Genomic DNA, 18352 nt, shown 5'->3' with positions numbered 1-18352 from the left:
GACACTACACACATACTGGACATACTCAAAAACACACAGTGGGACACAGACCTCTGGTTGGTAACAGCAGACGTAACATCTCTATATTCAGTAATAAAACATGACCAAGGTTTAGAAAGTATCAATTACCACCTCACACAAGACCAAGAATTAAGGCCAGAACAGATTGAATTCATCCTGGACAGTATAAACTTCATCCTAACACATAACTATGTGTGGTTTGATAACAACTACTTCTTACAAGTCACCGGGACCGCGATGGGCACGAGATTCGCCCCCAGCTACGCCAACCTCTTCATGAGCTGGTGGGAGGCCAGCCACATATGGGGAGGGGGGTGGTGGCTGGAGGCGAATCTCGTGCTCTGGCAAAGATACATAGACGATGTGCTGTTCATCTGGAGAGGGAATGAGGACTCTTTAAAAAAATTCATATCACACATAAACAACAATAAAAACAATCTTGTTTTCACAACTCATTACAGTAAAAAAGAAGTCAATTTCCTTGATTTGAACATATACACAGAGGACACAACAATACATACAAAAATATACAAAAAAGCTGTTGACGTAAACAGCTATATACTATCGACAAGCTGGCATCACCCCAGTTGGTTAGAGTCAATTCCCACCAGTCAGTTCATGCGAGTTAGAAGAAACTGCACAAAAATAACAGATTATATCAAACAAGGCAATGAATTAAGGGACCAATTCAAGGAAAAAAAATACAAAGACCACAAAGTTAATGAAGCATTTGAGAAAATGAAACTAGTAAATAGAGAGGAGCTATTGCAATACAAAAATAAAAACAAAGAGACAAGGAAAAATGAAAACCAAAATGAAGTACTATTCATTACACAATACTCTGAGCAGTCAAACCAATTAAGAAAAATTCTAACTAAGCACTGGCCATTATTACTGGAGGACGACACCCTGGCTGATCATCTTCCACTAAGACCCAAAATGGTTTTCAAAAAAGCACCAGACCTTAAACATAAGCTAACTAGAAATCACATTCCCCCAAAATCCACCACACAACTAACAATAGATTCAGGTCCATCAAGCAAAGGTTTCTTCTTCTGTGGGCAATGCCAGGGTTGCAAAAATCAGAATCAAAGAAGCACAAAACCCATTAACCATTTCCAATCCACCAGCAATGGCGAGACATTTAAAATACAACAAAGAATCACATGTAACAGTAAGGGGGTGATCTACATGCTAAAATGTGGGTGCAACAAGCAATACATAGGCAGAACGACACGCCACTTAAAAGAAAGAATATGTGAACACATAAGGAATATAAAGAAGGGACACGAAGAACATAACCTCTCAAGACACTTTAAACTTCACCATGACAATGACCCCCGGACGCTAGAATTCATGGGAATAGAACTAGTACAGGCCAACTGGAGGGGAGGAGATTTTATACATAAAATCAATAAAACTGAGCTAAAATGGATGTATAAATTAAAAACATTCTCACCCAGAGGACTGAACCTAGACAACGAGGTCAAATCGATCATTGGCAAAAAATAAAACTAAATGATAACTAGGATCTAGGGTACAGGATGACATCAGTATAGGGCAAGCATAGGTACATAATCCAGCAGTTTAAGACCCTAATAATACAATGAGATGCAGAATACCCATTAAACAAAACTGGTACCATTTATAATAAGACTGTAATGCACAACAGCAATTATTCTAATTGGAGGAAAACATCACAGCCTCACCCCCACTAAAAAGAAAAGAAAAGAAAAGAATAATAAAAAATAAAAAATATCAAGTATTAATAACTGATTAGACAACAGAGACTATGTCAGAATGAACACCACTGACAAAAAGATTGGATCACATTTCCAATTAACCGAGAATGAACACCAATTAAGCTGAAGGGGAAACACATGATCAGAAATTACTGACACCCATGTAGACCTATCAGCAGACGGCAATAGAAACCACCCAGGGGATTTAAACAGACCCGGGCTTTAGCAGCACACATCTCCTTGAAGAAGGCAAAAAGCTGAAACGCGTTGGAGACATCACACTGAACTAAGCAAGCAAGAAGAAAACGGGCTGAGACTATCACCAGACGTAAGATCCGGAACCGGCAGAACGCCGACGAGACACCATCAGCGTGGAGAGGGTGAGTAGGAGCGAGAGAGGGTCAAGAGAGGCAGGAGGTTTCCCGGGCGGTAAGACGAGGCAGTGCTGACGGCGGCGGTCCCACCCGATACACTGATCCCCGCCACTCCGAGTCCCTGCAGCGAACGGGTGACAGCGGCAGTGTGACGCATTGAGTGCAGTATCACTCGCGCGGCACCTCCGTAAACCCTAGTAGCAGCAGTGAACCGGCACCCTAAGCTGCACCAGTCCCCCCCTCCTCCGAAAATCCGCAGAAAACGGAATTATATCTAAAGGGGTACCCGAAGACTTATTTGCATTCCTATAACACCTGTGTGACGGGACGCCGTACACAGATTATAGGCATAGACTGAGACTCATAGAAACGCTGCAATTTGGGCAGCCAGGATTGGACAGATTGAACCGTGTAGGCACACACACAAGGGGATCTTTTACACAGATCGTGTACAGAGGCCAAGGCCAGTGCACGCAACATGACAGATTTCTCACACTGTGTGCATCATTGTATCAATGGACTAATTTCCAAGTAAAATTGTGTTTAGATTAAACACTGTGTTATATCCATCATTTATTCAATTAACACCAGCAAATAGAGATTGAGCGCAGCACTAATCCAAAATATAGCAATGTATATATTACTGGCTTATAAGTAACATTACATTGGTGGCAAGTGGTGCTAGCAATATATACATTGCTGGCATGTGCCAGCAATGTATATATTACTGCCTTAAAAATGTAACATTGGTGCCCAGTGGTGCTAGCAATATATACATTGCTGGCTTATGCCAGCAATGTATATATTACTGCCTTAAAAATGTAACATTGGTGCCCAGTGGTTCCAGCAATATATACATTGCTGGCATATGCCAGCAATGTATATATTACTGCTTTAAACATAAAACATTGGTGGCCAGCAGTGCCCCCTGCTCTCAGTGCTCTGTGTTAAGCATAGCAGGGGGGGCGTGGCCAGCAGAGTGTGTTGCCGGGTGAGGGAGAAGTGCTCCGTGGTGAGCACTGAGCAGGAGGGCGGGACAAGCAGACAGGCAGGGACTCGGAGCAGGATGCATGGAGCCGGCGCAGCAGCACTTGGACAGGGTGAGTATTATGACAGGCGGGGGCGGGGGGCGGCGCGGCGGTCCGCCGGGCTGAAAGTGGTTAATCTTTCAGCCCGGCAGGCGTACACACATGGCGATGATGGATGAAAAACCATCCATCATCGCCACATCTGCTGGTAAAACCAGCAGATGAACCACTTTCCTAGCGATGATGCGGGAGCGCGCATCATCGCTAGTCGGCAATCTCCGGGGCATACACACTGGGCGATTTTCGGCCGAAAATCGTCAAGTGTGTATGGGCCTTCACTATTCGGCCCAAATGTCAAATGCAATAAAGATACGTTACTGTCCTCCTTATACTACACACTTGCCGGTCCTTTCTCACAGAACCACGGGCTGCTAAGAGGCCCAGATATCACTGGGAAGGGACAGCGAGTGCGGGACTGTAATATTACCAGGTCTTTATTACTCTACAGAGAATGCTTCATTCATTAGGACAGGCATGTCCAAACTATGGCCCTCCAGCTGTTGTGAAACTACACATCCCAGCATGCCTTGCAATAGTTTTACATTCCCTAAAAGCAAAACTGAGGCAAGGCATGATGGGACTTGTAGTTTCACAACAGCTGGAGGGCCATAGTTTGGACATGCTTGCATTAGGACCTAATGCTTGTGTTGACCCTATGACCCATACCCGTCTTATGCTGGGCATACACTATGCAATGTCTGTCAGACCAGCAGATATACGCTATGAGATAGTAGTGTATGGCCACATGATCCGGGTTCCTTCCCTGTAGAGGGAACATTTCCCCATGCCTCCCCTGTGACAGAACAGGTGAAAGGATGGGCGCTCAGTTTGGAATGTTGGAAAATGTCTCTTGCCCGACAGGCCGATCATCGCTTATTGGTTGCAGCTACCCAATGCACTCATTGGCCGGATCCACTGATAATCAGCCAGTCAGGACAATGATTGCATAATGTATTTATATGTATTACAGGAACTTTTCTTGTATGAAGTAAAGGGACGCTGTTTGTAACCATATGTTCTTGTAATCACATTACACTCTTGTTACAGTACATGTTTGTTACAGCCTTGACCCATGTTGGATGAAGTGTGTAAACTCTTACAATCACGGGACACACTGTCTGTATTATGGATGTTTCTGAGTAGTGCCTGGGTGCACCATGCGATGCCCGGAACTGCTCCGTACTGTGGATGCGTCTGCCGGCTTCTTCCTTCATAGTAGCTTTCAGATGGAAACTGATTCAGACGTATCTTCTGTACCCAGCATGAAGTGGGTCCGAGCCCAGATACTAATGATGACTGCAGTGGGCGGGACAGGCTTTCACGTGTGGATTGTTAGTGTACACGGGAGACTCCCGCATTACCATATGGAATTCAGCAATGGCGCGGATGAGTCAGATTTACACCCTCTCCCGGTGACAATATACATATTATTCAGTTATTTAATAGACCAAATTTTCAATTGTTTTTTTCTCATTTACCCACATTCCAATGTCCATGGGGGAAGCCTTGTTATCTGTGCAGAACAGTCAATAACATATTCTGAATATTCGCTTACTGATTTGTGATGACCCGTCACCGTGGCAGCACCTGACCGTAGCCTGGTGACTTACCTGGGTATCCAGTAAGTGAGGTCAGATATCTGTAATGTGCTAAATCAGCCTCACTATCCACGCTCACCCGAAGCGTGGAGAGCCCCGCGAGGGGCGGCGGTACGCGTCCTACAACCTTTTCATACCCCCACTATCCACTTCGGCATGGAGTTGAGAATAGAATAGTGTGGCGAGCGCAGTGAGCCGCGCGAGGGGACACGCATACCTTCACAGCTATCCGCGTCCCCTCGCGGGCTTCACAGGTGTCAGCATCCGCTCGCCACGCTTCGGGCTCAGTGCGTGGCGAGCGGACGCTGACACCTGTGAAGCCTGCGAGGGGACGCGGATAGCTGTGAAGGTATCAGCGTGCGCTCGCTACGCTCACCACACTATTCTATTCTCAACTCCACGCTGACGTGGATAGTGGGGGTATGAAAAGGTCGTAGGACGCGTACCGCCACGCTTCGGGTGGCCGTGGATAGTGGGATTTACACGGTCCACAGCTGTGGCGTCCACTAGTGGCACTGAGGGTGGGTTTCAATAGTGTTCCCCTAGGGCCACCTAAATTTAAATGCTTTTGCGTCTAAATTTAGATGTACCCCTTCACCTAAGTAAATCCAGACGCATTTGCGTCTGGGTTTACAAGCCCCAACACCTTTGCGGCTTGCAAGGCGCCTGTATTCTAACGCTTTAGCATCTGAATCCAGGCTTTACGGCTTCTTAGCGGTTATCTATGTGACTCCAGATTCAAACGCAGTTGCGTCTGAATCTCGCGTACAGTTTAGAAGCCCCGGCATCGCTGTGACGGGGTGTGCACTTTAACATACCCCCGTTGTCAGCGGTGCCCAGGCGCTGCCTATTTCACTGTGGAACTACAAGTGCCACAGTGACATTGACCTGTCAGCGCTGCTGCTGCTGCTGGCCGGCCGCTACGCTGTTTACATACAGCTAGAGCGGCACAAGCTCAGTCAGACAGAGCTAGAGCGGCACGCGCACGGTTAATCAGAGCCTCTGGCAGGCTGCCAAGTTTCATAGCTAGAGCGGCACGCGAGCCTCTGCACTTCCGGCGCCGTGAAACTACACAAGTACCATAGACGCTGTGCGCATGCGCACAGCATCTATTCTACTAGATTGGGGGGTCTCCCAACTGCCACCCCCCGCAGCGGGACAATGCCTGCCGCGGGTGGGACAGCGGGACAGGACCCGAAAATCGGGACTGTCCCGCTGTAATCGTGACAGTTGGGAGGTATGGTATAACCATCCAGCAAGCAATCCCGTACATGTACTTGGTGTCACCTGAACGCAGCAGTGATCTCCCAGGCGAGAGAGAGGGTGAGGCGAGAGAGGGTGGAGAGAGGGAGAGAAGGTGGAGAGAGAGAGAGAGGGTGGAGAGAGAGAGAGAGGGTGGAGAGAGAGAGAGAGAGGGTGGAGAGAGAGAGAGAGGGTAGAGAGAGGGTGGAGAGAGAGAGGGTGGAGAGAGAGGGTGAGGCGAGAGAGAGGGTAGAGAGAGAGAGAGAGGGTGGAGAGAGAGAGAGAGGGTGAGGCGAGAGAGAGAGAGGGTAGAGAGAGAGAGAGAGGGTGGAGAGAGGGTGGAGAGAGAGAGAGGGTGAGGCGAGAGAGAGTGAGGGTGAGAGAGAGAGAGTGAGGGTGAGGCGAGAGAGAGAGAGGGCGAGAGAGAGAGAGGGTGAGGCGAGAGAGAGAGAGAGGGTGAGGCGAGAGAGAGAGAGAGAGAGGGTGAGGCGAGAGAGAGAGAGAGAGAGGGTGAGGCGAGAGAGAGAGAGAGAGAGAGAGAGAGGGTGAGGCGAGAGAGAGAGAGGGTGAGGCGAGAGAGAGAGAGGGTGAGGCGAGAGAGAGAGAGAGAGGGTGAGGCGAGAGAAGGTGAGGCGAGAGAGAGAGGGTGAGGCGAGAGAGAGAGGGTGAGGCGAGAGAGAGAGAGGGTGAGGCGAGAGAGGGTGAGGTGAGAGAGGGTGAGGCGAGAGAGAGGGTGAGGCGAGAGAGAGAGAGAGGGTGAGGCGAGAGAGAGGGTGAGGCGAGAGAGAGGGTGAGGCGAGAGAGAGAGAGGGTGAGGCGAGAGAGAGAGGGTGAGGCGAGAGAGAGAGGGTGAGGCGAGAGAGAGAGGGTGAGGCGAGAGAGAGAGAGGGTGAGGCGAGAGAGAGAGAGGGTGAGGCGAGAGAGAGGGTGAGGCGAGAGAGAGAGAGAGAGAGAGGGGGGGTGAGGCGAGAGAGAGAGGGTGAGGCGAGAGAGAGAGGGTGAGGCGAGAGAGAGAGTGGAGAGAGAGGGTGGAGAGAGGGTGGAGAGGAGAGAGAGGGTAGAGAGAGAGAGAGGGAGAGAGAGAGAGGGTGGAGAGAGAGGGTGGAGAGAGAGAGGGTGGAGAGAGAGAGGGTGGAGAGAGAGAGAGAGAGGGTGGAGAGAGAGAGAGAGGGTGGAGAGAGAGAGAGAGAGGGTGGAGAGAGAGACAGAGAGAGGGTGGAGAGAGAGAGAGAAAAGTAGAGGGGGTGTGGAGGAGGAGGGGAAGTGAAGGAGAGGAGGGGGGAGTGGAGGAGCAGAGAAGGGGAGGGGGTGCGGAGTATAGAAGGTGAGCAGGAGGGAAGCAAGAGGAGGAGGGGAAGCAGAAGAGGAAGGGGAGCTGAGGAGTGAGAGGAAAGAAGAAAGGAAAGTAGGGGAGGGGGTGAGGAGTATTGGAAGCAAAAGAAAGGAGGGGGAAACAGGAAAGGAGGAGGGGGAGCGGAGGAGGTGGTTGGGGAGCTGAGGAGGAGGGGAGAACAGAGAGCAGGAGCAGACAAGAAGAGGGGGAGAGGAGGAGGAGAGGAGGCATGGAGGAGGTGCAGAGAAGGGAGCGCAGTGCAAGCTGGTGCTGGGTACCTCCTGTGACAATCAGCAGCGATGGTAGCGATGATTTTGCTGCCCCTGCTCCTGGGCAGACTGGGTCTGCTGCACTTTCTCTTCTTCTGTGCTAGTCATCTCTTCCTGCTCCATCTCCCCGGCGCTGGGTCTTCTCTTCCTGTACCCCAGCACAGGTTCACTGGCAGTCAGAGAGAGAAAAGTGTGGGGAAATTGGTGAGGAGAGCAAAAGAGGGGAAAGGGAGAGCTGGGGAGAGGAGGAGAGGGATCAGAGAAGAAGGAGCAAAGGAGTGGAGGAGGGGGATCAGAGAAGGAGCAAAGGAGTGGAGGAGGAGAGAAGCGGACATGTAGAGAAGTAGCACAGAAGGCACTGTGTACCTCTTGTCATTGGTGCTGCATGGTACATGATCAGCAGCGATTGAAATGCTCCTCCTCCTCCGACGAAAAGTGGTGGGGAGGAGAGAGAGAAGGGGAGCAGAGAAGAGGAGGAGGGGCAAAAGAGAGGAGGAGGGAGAGGAGTAAGAGGAGGGGGAGCAGAGTAGAGGAGGAGAAGGGAGAGCAGGAGAAGAGGAGAGGGGTGAGGAGGAGGGGAAGTGCAGGAGAAGAGGGGAGGGGGAGCGGAAGAGAGGGGAAGCGGAGAAGTGAGAGAAGGGGAGGGGGTGCGGAGGAGATGAGGTGAGCAGGAGGGAAGCAAAGGAGAGGAGGAGGAGGGGTAGTGGAGGAGGGAAAGAGATGTGGTAGCTGAGGAGCGGAGACAAGGAGAAGGGAAAGCAGGGGAGGGGTGAAGAGGATTGGAAGCAGAAGAAAGGAGGGGAAGCAGAGGAAAGGAGGAGCGGAGGAAGGGAAGCTGAAGAGAGGTTGTGGGGAGGAGAGGGGGGGAGGAGAGGAGGAGGGAGCGGAGGATGGAGAGTAGATGAGGAGGAGGTGGGGGAGCTAAGGGAAGGAGTAGGAGGAGTGGAGTGGAGGGAAGGAGAGGAGAACGGAGAGCAAGAGGAGAAGGGAGAGCAAGAGCAGAGGAGGGAAAGTGAAGGAGAGGAGGAGGGGGAGCATAGGAGAGGGGGGAGAGGTGAAAGCAGAGAAGGGAGAGCAGGAGAGGGGTGAGGAGAAGGGGAAGTGAAGGGGAGGGGGCTGAGGAGGTGTGGAGATGGAGCAGACGTGCGGAGAAGGGAGAGCAGTATATGCAGGCGCTGTGTACCTATTGTAATCGGTGCTGCATGCTACATGATCAGCAGTGATGGAATGCCGGGTTTTCTGCCCCTGCTGCACTCCCTCCCCTTCGGTGCTAGTCATCTCTTCCTGCTCCATCTCCCCATCGTTAGGTCTTCTTTTCCTTCACCCCAGCATAGGGTCACTGGGGGGGAGGGAAAAAGAGAGAGAGAGGGAGAGGGGGGGAGAGAGGGAGAGAGGGAGAGAGAGAGGGAGGGAGAGAGGGAGAGAGAGAGAGAGAAAGAGGGAGAGAGAGAGGGAGAGAGAGGGGGAGAGAGAGAGGGGGAGAGAGAGGGGGAGAGAGAGGGGGAGAGGGAGAGAGAGAGTGAGTTGTGGGGAAATTGGTGAGGAGGAGAGAGATAGAGGGGAAAGAGAGAACAGGGGAGAGGAGGGGGATAAGGGAAGAAGGAGCGGAGGAGTGGAAGAGGAGAGGGGGCAAAGGAGCGGAAGAGGAGAGGGAGCAGAATAGAGGAAGCGGAGGAGGAGGGGAAGCAGAGGAGAGGGGGGGGGATCGGAGGATGGAGAGTAGATGAGAAGGTGGTGGGGGAGCTGAGGAAAGGAGGAGGAGGAGGAGAGAAGAAGGGAGAGCAGGAGCAGAGGAGGGAAAGTGAAGGAGAGGAGAATGGGGAGCAGAGGAGAGGGGGTGAGGAGGATGGGAAGTGGAGGAGAGGAGGTGGAGTGAGGAGGTGTGGGAGAAGGAGCGGACATGTGGAGAAGGAGCGGAGAAGGGAGAGCAGTATACACAGGTGCTATGTACCTCTTGTCATCGATGATTCATTCTACATGATCAGCAGTGATGGAAACACCATGTTTTCGGCCCCTGCTCATGGGTCTTCTGAACTCTTTTTTCCCCAGTGCTAGTCATCTCCTCCTGCTCCAACTCCATGGCGCCGAGTCTTCTCTTCCTGCACCCCAGCACGGGGTCACCGGCAGTCTGAAAGAGAGATAGAGAAGTGTGGGGAAATTGGTGAGGAGGAGAGAGATAGAGGGGAAAGAGAGAGCAGGGGAGAGGAAGATAGGGGTTGTGGAGGAGGGGGAACTGGAGGAGAGGAGGGGGATCAGAGAAGAAGGAGCTGAGGAGGAGTGGAGGTGAGGAGGAGTGGAGGTGAGGAGGAGGGGGGGCAGAGGAGGATGGGGAGCAGAGTAGAGGAAGAGTTAGAAGGGAGAGCAGAAGAGCAGTGGAGGGGGAGAGGGTGCGGAGGAGGGAAGCATAGGAAAGGAGGAGGGAAGCAGAGGAGGGGAATCGGAAGAGAAGGAGGTGGTAAGGGGTAGCGAGGATTCAGTATGAAATCCCGGCGTTCAAAATCCCGACAAGGGGGGGGACGTGGATCGTCCCCCCTTGCGGGCTCTCTGCGCTTGCCACGGTGGTAAGGGAGCGAATATATGCCCAAGACATACTCTTCGCCAGTCGTGACCGAAGAGTGCACTCACATAGAATCGGTCGCAGGTGGGGATACTGCAGCATCTGTCGGATAGGGCACCTCTCTCCTCCTCAGCGTCGTTCCCAGCAGCGTTGGGCTGTGTTCTCTGCCGCAGCGCCCTGGGGGCGGAGTTGGGGCAGCTCTCTCCCCGCCTGTATCCTTCCCGTCTATGTTGGGCGGTGTCCTGAGCAACGTCCTGGGGGTCCTCAGTGGCAGCAAGGTTTTAGTAGCATCCTGAAGGGGAGGGAAGAGGAGGAAAACATCCATATTTAAAAAAAATAAAATGCTGGTCTACAACAGTATGTAAAAATAGCGGCATAGTGAGTTTAGGAGAATCCTGTTCAAAAACTTGCAAAGAGATGGTGCCAGTGTGCACGCTCAGAGAGCAGATAAAGGGCGGGAAGGGGATTAAAAATAGGTCCTGGCATTTAAAGTACACAGGCCCACCTTGGTGTCAATAGTGTCAACACATTTGTGCGCGATCGCTCAGGAAAAGAGGGTGTGGACACTCAAAATTGGCCTTGTGTATTGTTCCACACCATATACCACTTCTACACATTCTGCAACAAAATAATAGACCCCATTATACTTGCCACTTACACATTATGCCACGCGGATTGAGCCAAAATTCACATAATGCCACGCGGATTGAGCCAAAATTCACATAATGCCACGCGGATTATTCTTTATTCCCAGCGGTGGCAGGCGGCATTTCAAGGAAAAAAAACCTAACCCCATTGCACCTACCCCACACTGTCCCCCCATCGCACCAGCCCCACACTGTAGTCTCCCATCACACCAGCCCCACACTGTAGTCTCCCATCACACCAGCCCCACACTGTCCCTATCACACCAGCCCCACACTGTAGTCTCCCCATTGCACCTGCTCCACACTGTAGTCTCCCCATTGCTCCAGCCCGCACTGTAGTCTCCCCATTGCAACAGCCCCACACTGTCACCATCGCACCAGCCCCACACTGTCTTTCATCACAACAGCCCCTTAAATTGTAAGCCATCAAAATGTCACCCTTATACTGTATGTAGAAATGGAGGAGGGCGGCTGGTGCAGCAGTAAACGGGAGGCCGAGGCAGCAGCGTGGGAGGGTGGAGGAAGGAGAGGCAGTCAGGACATGGTGGCAGCGGGGGTAGCCGGCGACATCATGCAGCAGTCTGACTGTACTCACCACCAGACGGTCCACACCAGGGCAGCGCTGCAGGGCTGACCAGTCTCCTCCTGTGGTCCAGGCGGCGCAGCTCCCGGAAGTACGCGTCCACTGTCCTGTGATCTGGAAGACGGGGCAGCTGGGAGGCGGCACACGCGTATTGGCTCCTCTGTCAATCACAGGTCATGTGTACATGTGTCCAATCCTCACAGACAAGGGCGGGCATACAGCCTATCTAGCAGGCAAAGAAGAGGAATAGGTACAGCGCTGCACTGAATATAGAAATATTTTATAAAAATTATTCACAATAAAATACAATATTACATTTAATAATACACACAAGACACACACACATAAAACATGCAATCTCCTTAATTAAGGTTAGAACTGGTTAGTAATCATTAGGTTTGCAATTGCATATATTATATGCTCCAACTTTGAGCCAGTTAGTGGATTTTAGTATAGTTGAGAGTTCAAGTCCCCACACATGTGCACATTAAATGTGGTTATACTTAATTGTAATCCAGGGGTATTGTGGCTTGTGACATCAGCGATGAAATTCTCCGACCCTTCTCACTTAGGTCATATCCGAGATGTTTTTCAGTCATCAGCGATACACTTCTCCTGAGGAAGCCGCTGATCGTTTTAGGCGGAGAAACGTGTTGAGGGGACCACCAGGCTGCTATTGTACCCAGCAGATTGAAAAACATCTCGGATTTGGTCTTCTACTACTACTAGGGGTTTATGGTAATCCCCCTATTAGTTACAGCAGCAGCACTGAATAACAATCAGCGCTCAGTATCATCCTGTGGAGTTTTCTTATCTAGCAGGCAGCCCAGCCCTAGAAACAGAATGTATTCCTAAATCACTCACCAAGGTAACCCATTGTACTAACCTAGTGCACGCACTACTCGATTTGTCATACACTGTTCCCAAATCATAGTTTGATAAGCCGCGTGGTCGCATTGTCCCATTTGGGATGCTGCACCTTAGAAGGGACTAGGGTTGGACTGGCCTCTAGGGGTACAGAGGGAACCCCGCAGTGGACCCACCTCATCCTCTAGGGACCCTTATTCATACTGTGCAGCTGAATTATACATATGTTACATTATATGGCACAACACCGTGACGTTCAGTGTGCACGCAGGTGTGATACATCGGAGCGGCCCATCGCTTTATAAGGATTGTTGCGTTGTGTACCCAGCTTTAGAGAATAACTATAGAATTGTGCTAGATAATTAGTAGTCAATAAATAATATAAAGACCCCAGCAATTGTAACGCAGGTAATTAACTATACCTGTGTGCGCTTAGTAAGGTGCGCTAGTTAATCCACTAAGCTTCCAGATGCATCTGGCAGGTAAGCGATGTCAGGAGGCTGATTCTAATCGTGTAGTTGGGGTAGAGATTGTAGTATGTATTCCCACACACACGTGCGCAAACATACGTTGCTAAGGTTGGCGATCGATGGGCTGCATTATTATTATTATCATCCTTTATTTATATGCTGCACCAAGGGATCCAAAGCTACCAATACAAAGTACATTACAAATAGGCAAAACATCGATGGTTTGTGATGCTAGAGAGCTGCTGTTGGTAGATGCGGCCCATTGGGGGCAGTGCTAAGCTAAGGACTCTGCAAAAGATGGCAGAGAACCATCAGCCATCGATGGTTAACAACCAAATACATATTACTTTTTACGATTAGAGGAATGGAAGGAGAAACAAGGGGAAGACACTAGTTAATCAAAAATGGTGGGGGAAGTAGGTGTTCTTCCCTACAGAAGGGACAACCATCAATTGGTGCAAACCATCGATGGCTCACTGTTTATAATTCCATACCATCAAGGTTTTCCACTGATCACACCATTGATAATTACCCCCGTGGGTGGCCATCCATTTGTCATATAGACAAGGATTATATATATACTAGGTGATTCATCGCGCCCTACGGGCGCTCATCACACTGTCGTAGGGGCCTGCGCCCCCTTAATTTGTGAACATTTGTATATGAGAAAGATGGTTAGAATTGTATGAAAGATGGCCTGCATTGCAACTTGAGTTATAGGTGAAATGTGTTAAATAGAGAGCATATGATGTGGAAGGGGGTGTGTCTTGTTTTGTTTAATTAAAAAGCGGTTACAGAGTAAGATGTACATTGATAGTGTGGTACAGTGACATTTGTGGGTGTGGGGGGGGGGGGCTGTGTGTGCATGTTGTTTAGGTGTGTGTGTTCAATAGTATAGTAGGGTGTTTCTGAGTCAGCGGCTCCCCACTGGCGGAGGTCACGACACAGGAAAACAGGAGGCTGGGTAGTGATCGGGGGGTCCGTGAATTGCGGGAGGGGGGGGGGGGGCACGGGGCGCGATAATTCACCTAGTTGGTTATATATTCTTGTAGAAGGATGGTAGGATGTTGCTGTCATTCAGAATGCATTTACATAAACAGTAATAGTAGCAGGTAAAGGTCTGACTTAAAACACCTACAGTGAAACAGAACAGGTGTTATATATTATACAAAGAATTGGTTGATGATGTGTAGGTGGACGTGCACATAGTTCATAGTTGTCACTGGAAAAAAATTGCTACAAGAAAAAATCAACACAGAAAGTTCAACACATGTGGCACTTCATCGGTGTCCATGTCGACACATGAAAATGAATGTGAAAACATTCAAAAAAAAGAAAAATAAATCTTCAAAAACTCATGTCAACCTTTTTCATTGTCGACCATAGCCGTGCCAGTGTTTTGCATGTGCTATTTAATCCTGGGGTTGCCGTGAATCGCGCGCGGGGGTGGGGGGGGAGGGAGGAGGTGAGGGGTGTCCGCGAATCACGGGAGGAGGGGTCGTGGGTGGATGCCGTGAATTGTGGGAGGGGGGGGGGGGGGTGTGGGTGCCGCGAATCGTGGCACCGTGAACCGTGGGAGGGGGGGCCCGGGGGGTTGTCGCGAATCGTGGGAGGGGGGATCGCGGGAGTCACCAGGTGTGCTGCGAATCGCCACAAGAAAAAATCAACACAGAAAGGTCAACACATGTAAATGTTGACATAAGTGTGGCATTTCATTGGTGTCCATGTCGACACATGAGAATGAATATGAAAACATTGAAAAAGTGAAAAATAAATCTTGTCAACCTTTTTCATTGTCGACCATTATTATCCAGCTGCAACTATAGCATAATAATAGAGCCGCGCTGTACTCTCAAAGTACTGAGATGCGCTTTTAGAGCAATCCCACCTGGTTCCCTGCTAACAGGGACCCGGGGGCATACTTACCCCTGTAGCTGCTGTACGCGCCGAGGCTTGCGGTCCGCGAGGCGCGCTGCATGCAGCGGCGACGGGGACCCCGGAACGGTGGTTCTGTCAGCCAGGTTCCGGAGGCAAGCTGCAAGCAGCTGCAACCGGTCCCTCAACAGCGCCCTCGTCGCAGGCAGATAGGGACAGGGACTATCTGCCTGTGTAGATCTTAAAAATCCGGAAAAATAAAGAAAAAATTAGAAAAGCCCAAGAGTGAGCTAACAATGCGCCCAGCTCCCGCAGGGCACATGCTAAGACTGCCTAGGAGAGGAAGTAGAAGGGGAGGAGTTAGTCACTGTTAATTTATTCTAAAGTGCCCAAGCTCCCTGTGGTCGCCCTTCTATTCCCCACTGTAACTCTCCAGTGTCACCTAGTGGAGGAAAGAGAAATAATGATGCAGCTGATAAACCTCCCATTCTCGGGTTACATACATGAGGATAAGATTGAATTAAGCACAAAGATGATAACAAGAGCCGGATGCCCCCCGACAGTCACTATACCGACATTGGAATCCCTACTGCTAAATGCCCGATGAGCCACCGAACCTGCACGGGGCTTCTTTGCGCTCGCTCCCTTGTCAGAGTACCGGTAGTCAGTAAATGTTAGGTAAAACCACAATTAGAAGCCAAATTACAGTATAAGTTGGCTGGGGGCGGGGTCTAATGTTGAGTCTGTTCCGCCACACCCCCTGAAAGCGGCCTGCGGTTGCTTCTCCCAGAGAGGATATTGACAAAGAACCAAGCAATCATCTCCCGGCATTATGCTGTAAAACAACAGAAACTGCTCTAAATGCTTCTTAATCTTCTTCTTTTATCTCTGTCCAAGACGATGGATCCCTAGATCATGCACATGACATTCTAGGGCAGTGGTTCCCAACCGTGGTCCTCAAGTACCCCCAACAGTGCACGTTTTCCAGGTCACCCAGCAGGTGCACTCATTATTCAGACACATTTTAAAAGATCCACAGGTGGAGCTAATTATATCACTTGTGATTCTGTGTGGAGACCTGGAAAATGTGCACTGTTGGGGGTACTTGAGGACCAGTTGGGAACCACTGTTCTAGGGCAGTCATGTCCAACCTGCGGCCCTCCGGCTGTTTGCGAAACTACAAGTCCCATCATGCCTTGCCATAGTTTTGCTATTAGCGAGTGCTAAAACTATGGCAAGGCATGCTGGGATGTGTAGTTTCACAGGAGCTAGAAGGCCGCAGGTTGTACATGCCTGCTCTAGAGCGTAAGCCAGTTTTGGCAGTCACATACAGTAGGTGGGGTCTAATGAACGATACGACCATATTGCTAACACTATCAGTTCTTATACTACTACTCCCAGCATCCGCCGCCATACACTACTTTCCTATATACAGTTTCCCAGAGTGTTTGTGCCACAATAAATATAACAAAAGGCATTGTAACCCCTCCGCATCATTTCAGCCGAGTCGGGTGCGGTCCGAAAGGGCCACCCCGGGGGGGGGGGGGGGGGGGGGGGGGGGGGGTGCGGTGCAGTGTCCGCAGGTTGGGGGGGGGGGGGGGTCACAGGCAGCCTGCACTGCTGTCTGCTATACCCTGCAGACAGCAGTAGCAGAGGAGGTGAATGGATGCCTGTGAGCGGCATCCATTCACCTCCCGGACAAGGGGTGGACGGGGGCTGGGGGCAGCCCAGCAGATTACCTTAGTGCTGGGCTTGCCCCCAGCGCAGCATTCCGGGTCCTGGCGGCGGCGATCGGAGATGACATAATCTCCAAGCGGCAGGGGGGATGCGACAGTGGTGTAAAAGGGTGCAAACGCAGGGTCACACCCGGCTTGAAGCAGGGATCAAAAACCCGGATGCGACCTGGCGTTTTTGGTATAAAAGGGGTACTATTAACAAGTTTATGAATCTGATGTAGATCACTTTTCTTTGTGGTTACAACATACTTCCCTCCAATTGAAAACTACAGTCAGGAAAATTACAGTAGGATGCGCCAAGCGCCTTTGTAAGGGGCGTGTCACACAGTGCCCAAAGGGCGTGTCTAACTCCACATGGAGCAGTACGGATGGTGTAATGGTTAGCATTACTGCCTCACAGCACTGAGGTAATGGGTTTGATTCCCACCATGGCTCTAACTGTGTGGAGTTTGTATATTCTCCCCATACTTGCGTGGGTTTCCTCCTGGTACTCCAGTTTCCTCCCACAATCCAAAAATATACTGGTAGGTTAATTGGCTTCCAACAAAATTAACCCTGGAATGTGTGTGTGTGGTAGGGATTAGATTGTAAGCTCCACTGGGGCAGGGACTGATGTGAATGTTCAAGTATTCTCTGTAAAGCGCTGTGAAATATGTGTGTGCTATATAAGAAACTGTTAATAAATAAATAAACCTATGGGCGTGTCTATGCCTAAATGCTTCTTGTGAGATATTTCTATAGAACATTAAGTCTATAGAATTTTTGAAAGTTTTTTTTTTTTTAAAGAATGATTTTTATTTCAAAGCATCATATAGATAGAACCATACATTGCCTGAATAAAAGTATGCAGACTTCCAGCAACAGTACAGAAAACTAAATGTAGAGGGTGATTCAGACCTGCTTGATTGGCTGCAAGTAACTTTTTCGGTACATCTTTCTAGTATGGCGTGGGACAGTGGTTCCCAAACTTTTTTTAAATCCCAACACCCAAGAGCAGTGGTTCTCAACCTCGGTCATCAGGACTCCCCAACAGTGTACATTTTCCAGGCCTCCATGCAGGATCACAGGTGAAATACTTTGCTCCACCTGTGATCTTTTAAAATGTGTCAGTGAATAATGAGTGCACCTGCCGGGTGACCTGGAAAACGCAGACTGTTAGGGGGTCCTGAGGACCGAGGTTGGGACCCACAGACCTAGAGAGAGTATCAGAATTTTTTTCACAGCAGCACTAGGCTAAAAGTTTCTTTATTGAAAAATGCCAAAAAAAATATATATTTAGTTGATTGTTTATATCGTACTTAAAAGTAATTATGTGGTGAGGCAAGTGATTCACTTCTGTTATCACATATTTTACGATTGGCAGCCACCAGCACTGATTTTGCCTATTATTTTGACCATAATTATAATTACATGACCAGATTAATGTTTTATTCTCAAGACACTGGCCCTTATTCTGATCGGTGCGGATATTCCCGCATTCTTACGGAGCGGTCCGCACGCCACGGTGTTCTGCCGCGTGTGGCCATCGTCCGTAGAAACGCCCACGGGTCCTCCGCATTCGGACGGACTCACTCTTTAAGAACAGGGCGTGTTTACGGACGACATACAAACCATGCGTGTGCGGGGGAAACAGTCAAATTCTGCACGGTATAACAGAGTATTACAGAGTATGCTCGGGAATACCGCATCCAAACGGGAGCCAAGCGGTGCTACCGCACGTAAGCGGTGTATTTACGCCAAACAACCCACTATTATGTCAATTCTGCAATACATCACATGACCCACTTATTCAATTACCTATCCTCATAAAAAAATGCTTATTTGGAATTGGAATCAATTAGATGCCAATATATCCTTACAAGCATGCCTAACACATGCATTGCACACATTAACCCTTACAGCAATTGAAGTGCAATGGTTTGTATTAGACCCTGTGTTAAATATTGTAAA

At 49.8% G+C, this 18352-nt stretch overlaps 1 long non-coding RNA gene across 1 annotated transcript; it reads right to left on the bottom strand.

Moving 5' to 3' along the window:
- Positions 1–7440: 7440 nt before the first annotated feature.
- LOC146055232 (uncharacterized) lies at positions 7441–11690 on the bottom strand. The gene is made up of 4 exons (XR_014468537.1): positions 11467–11690; positions 10293–10516; positions 9619–9795; positions 7441–7836 (listed from the first exon to the last, which is right to left on the bottom strand). It is a non-coding gene; the product is annotated as an uncharacterized LOC146055232 (long non-coding RNA).
- Positions 11691–18352: the final 6662 nt, after the last annotated feature.

Source organism: Crinia signifera, unplaced genomic scaffold, assembly GCF_055691185.1.
Source record: "Crinia signifera unplaced genomic scaffold, ASM5569118v1 HAP2_SCAFFOLD_398, whole genome shotgun sequence".
In the NCBI taxonomy this organism is placed as follows: domain Eukaryota; kingdom Metazoa; phylum Chordata; class Amphibia; order Anura; family Myobatrachidae; genus Crinia; species Crinia signifera.
The sequence above is the reverse complement of the archived record's forward strand: the minus strand, read 5'-3'. Positions and strand labels throughout refer to the sequence as shown.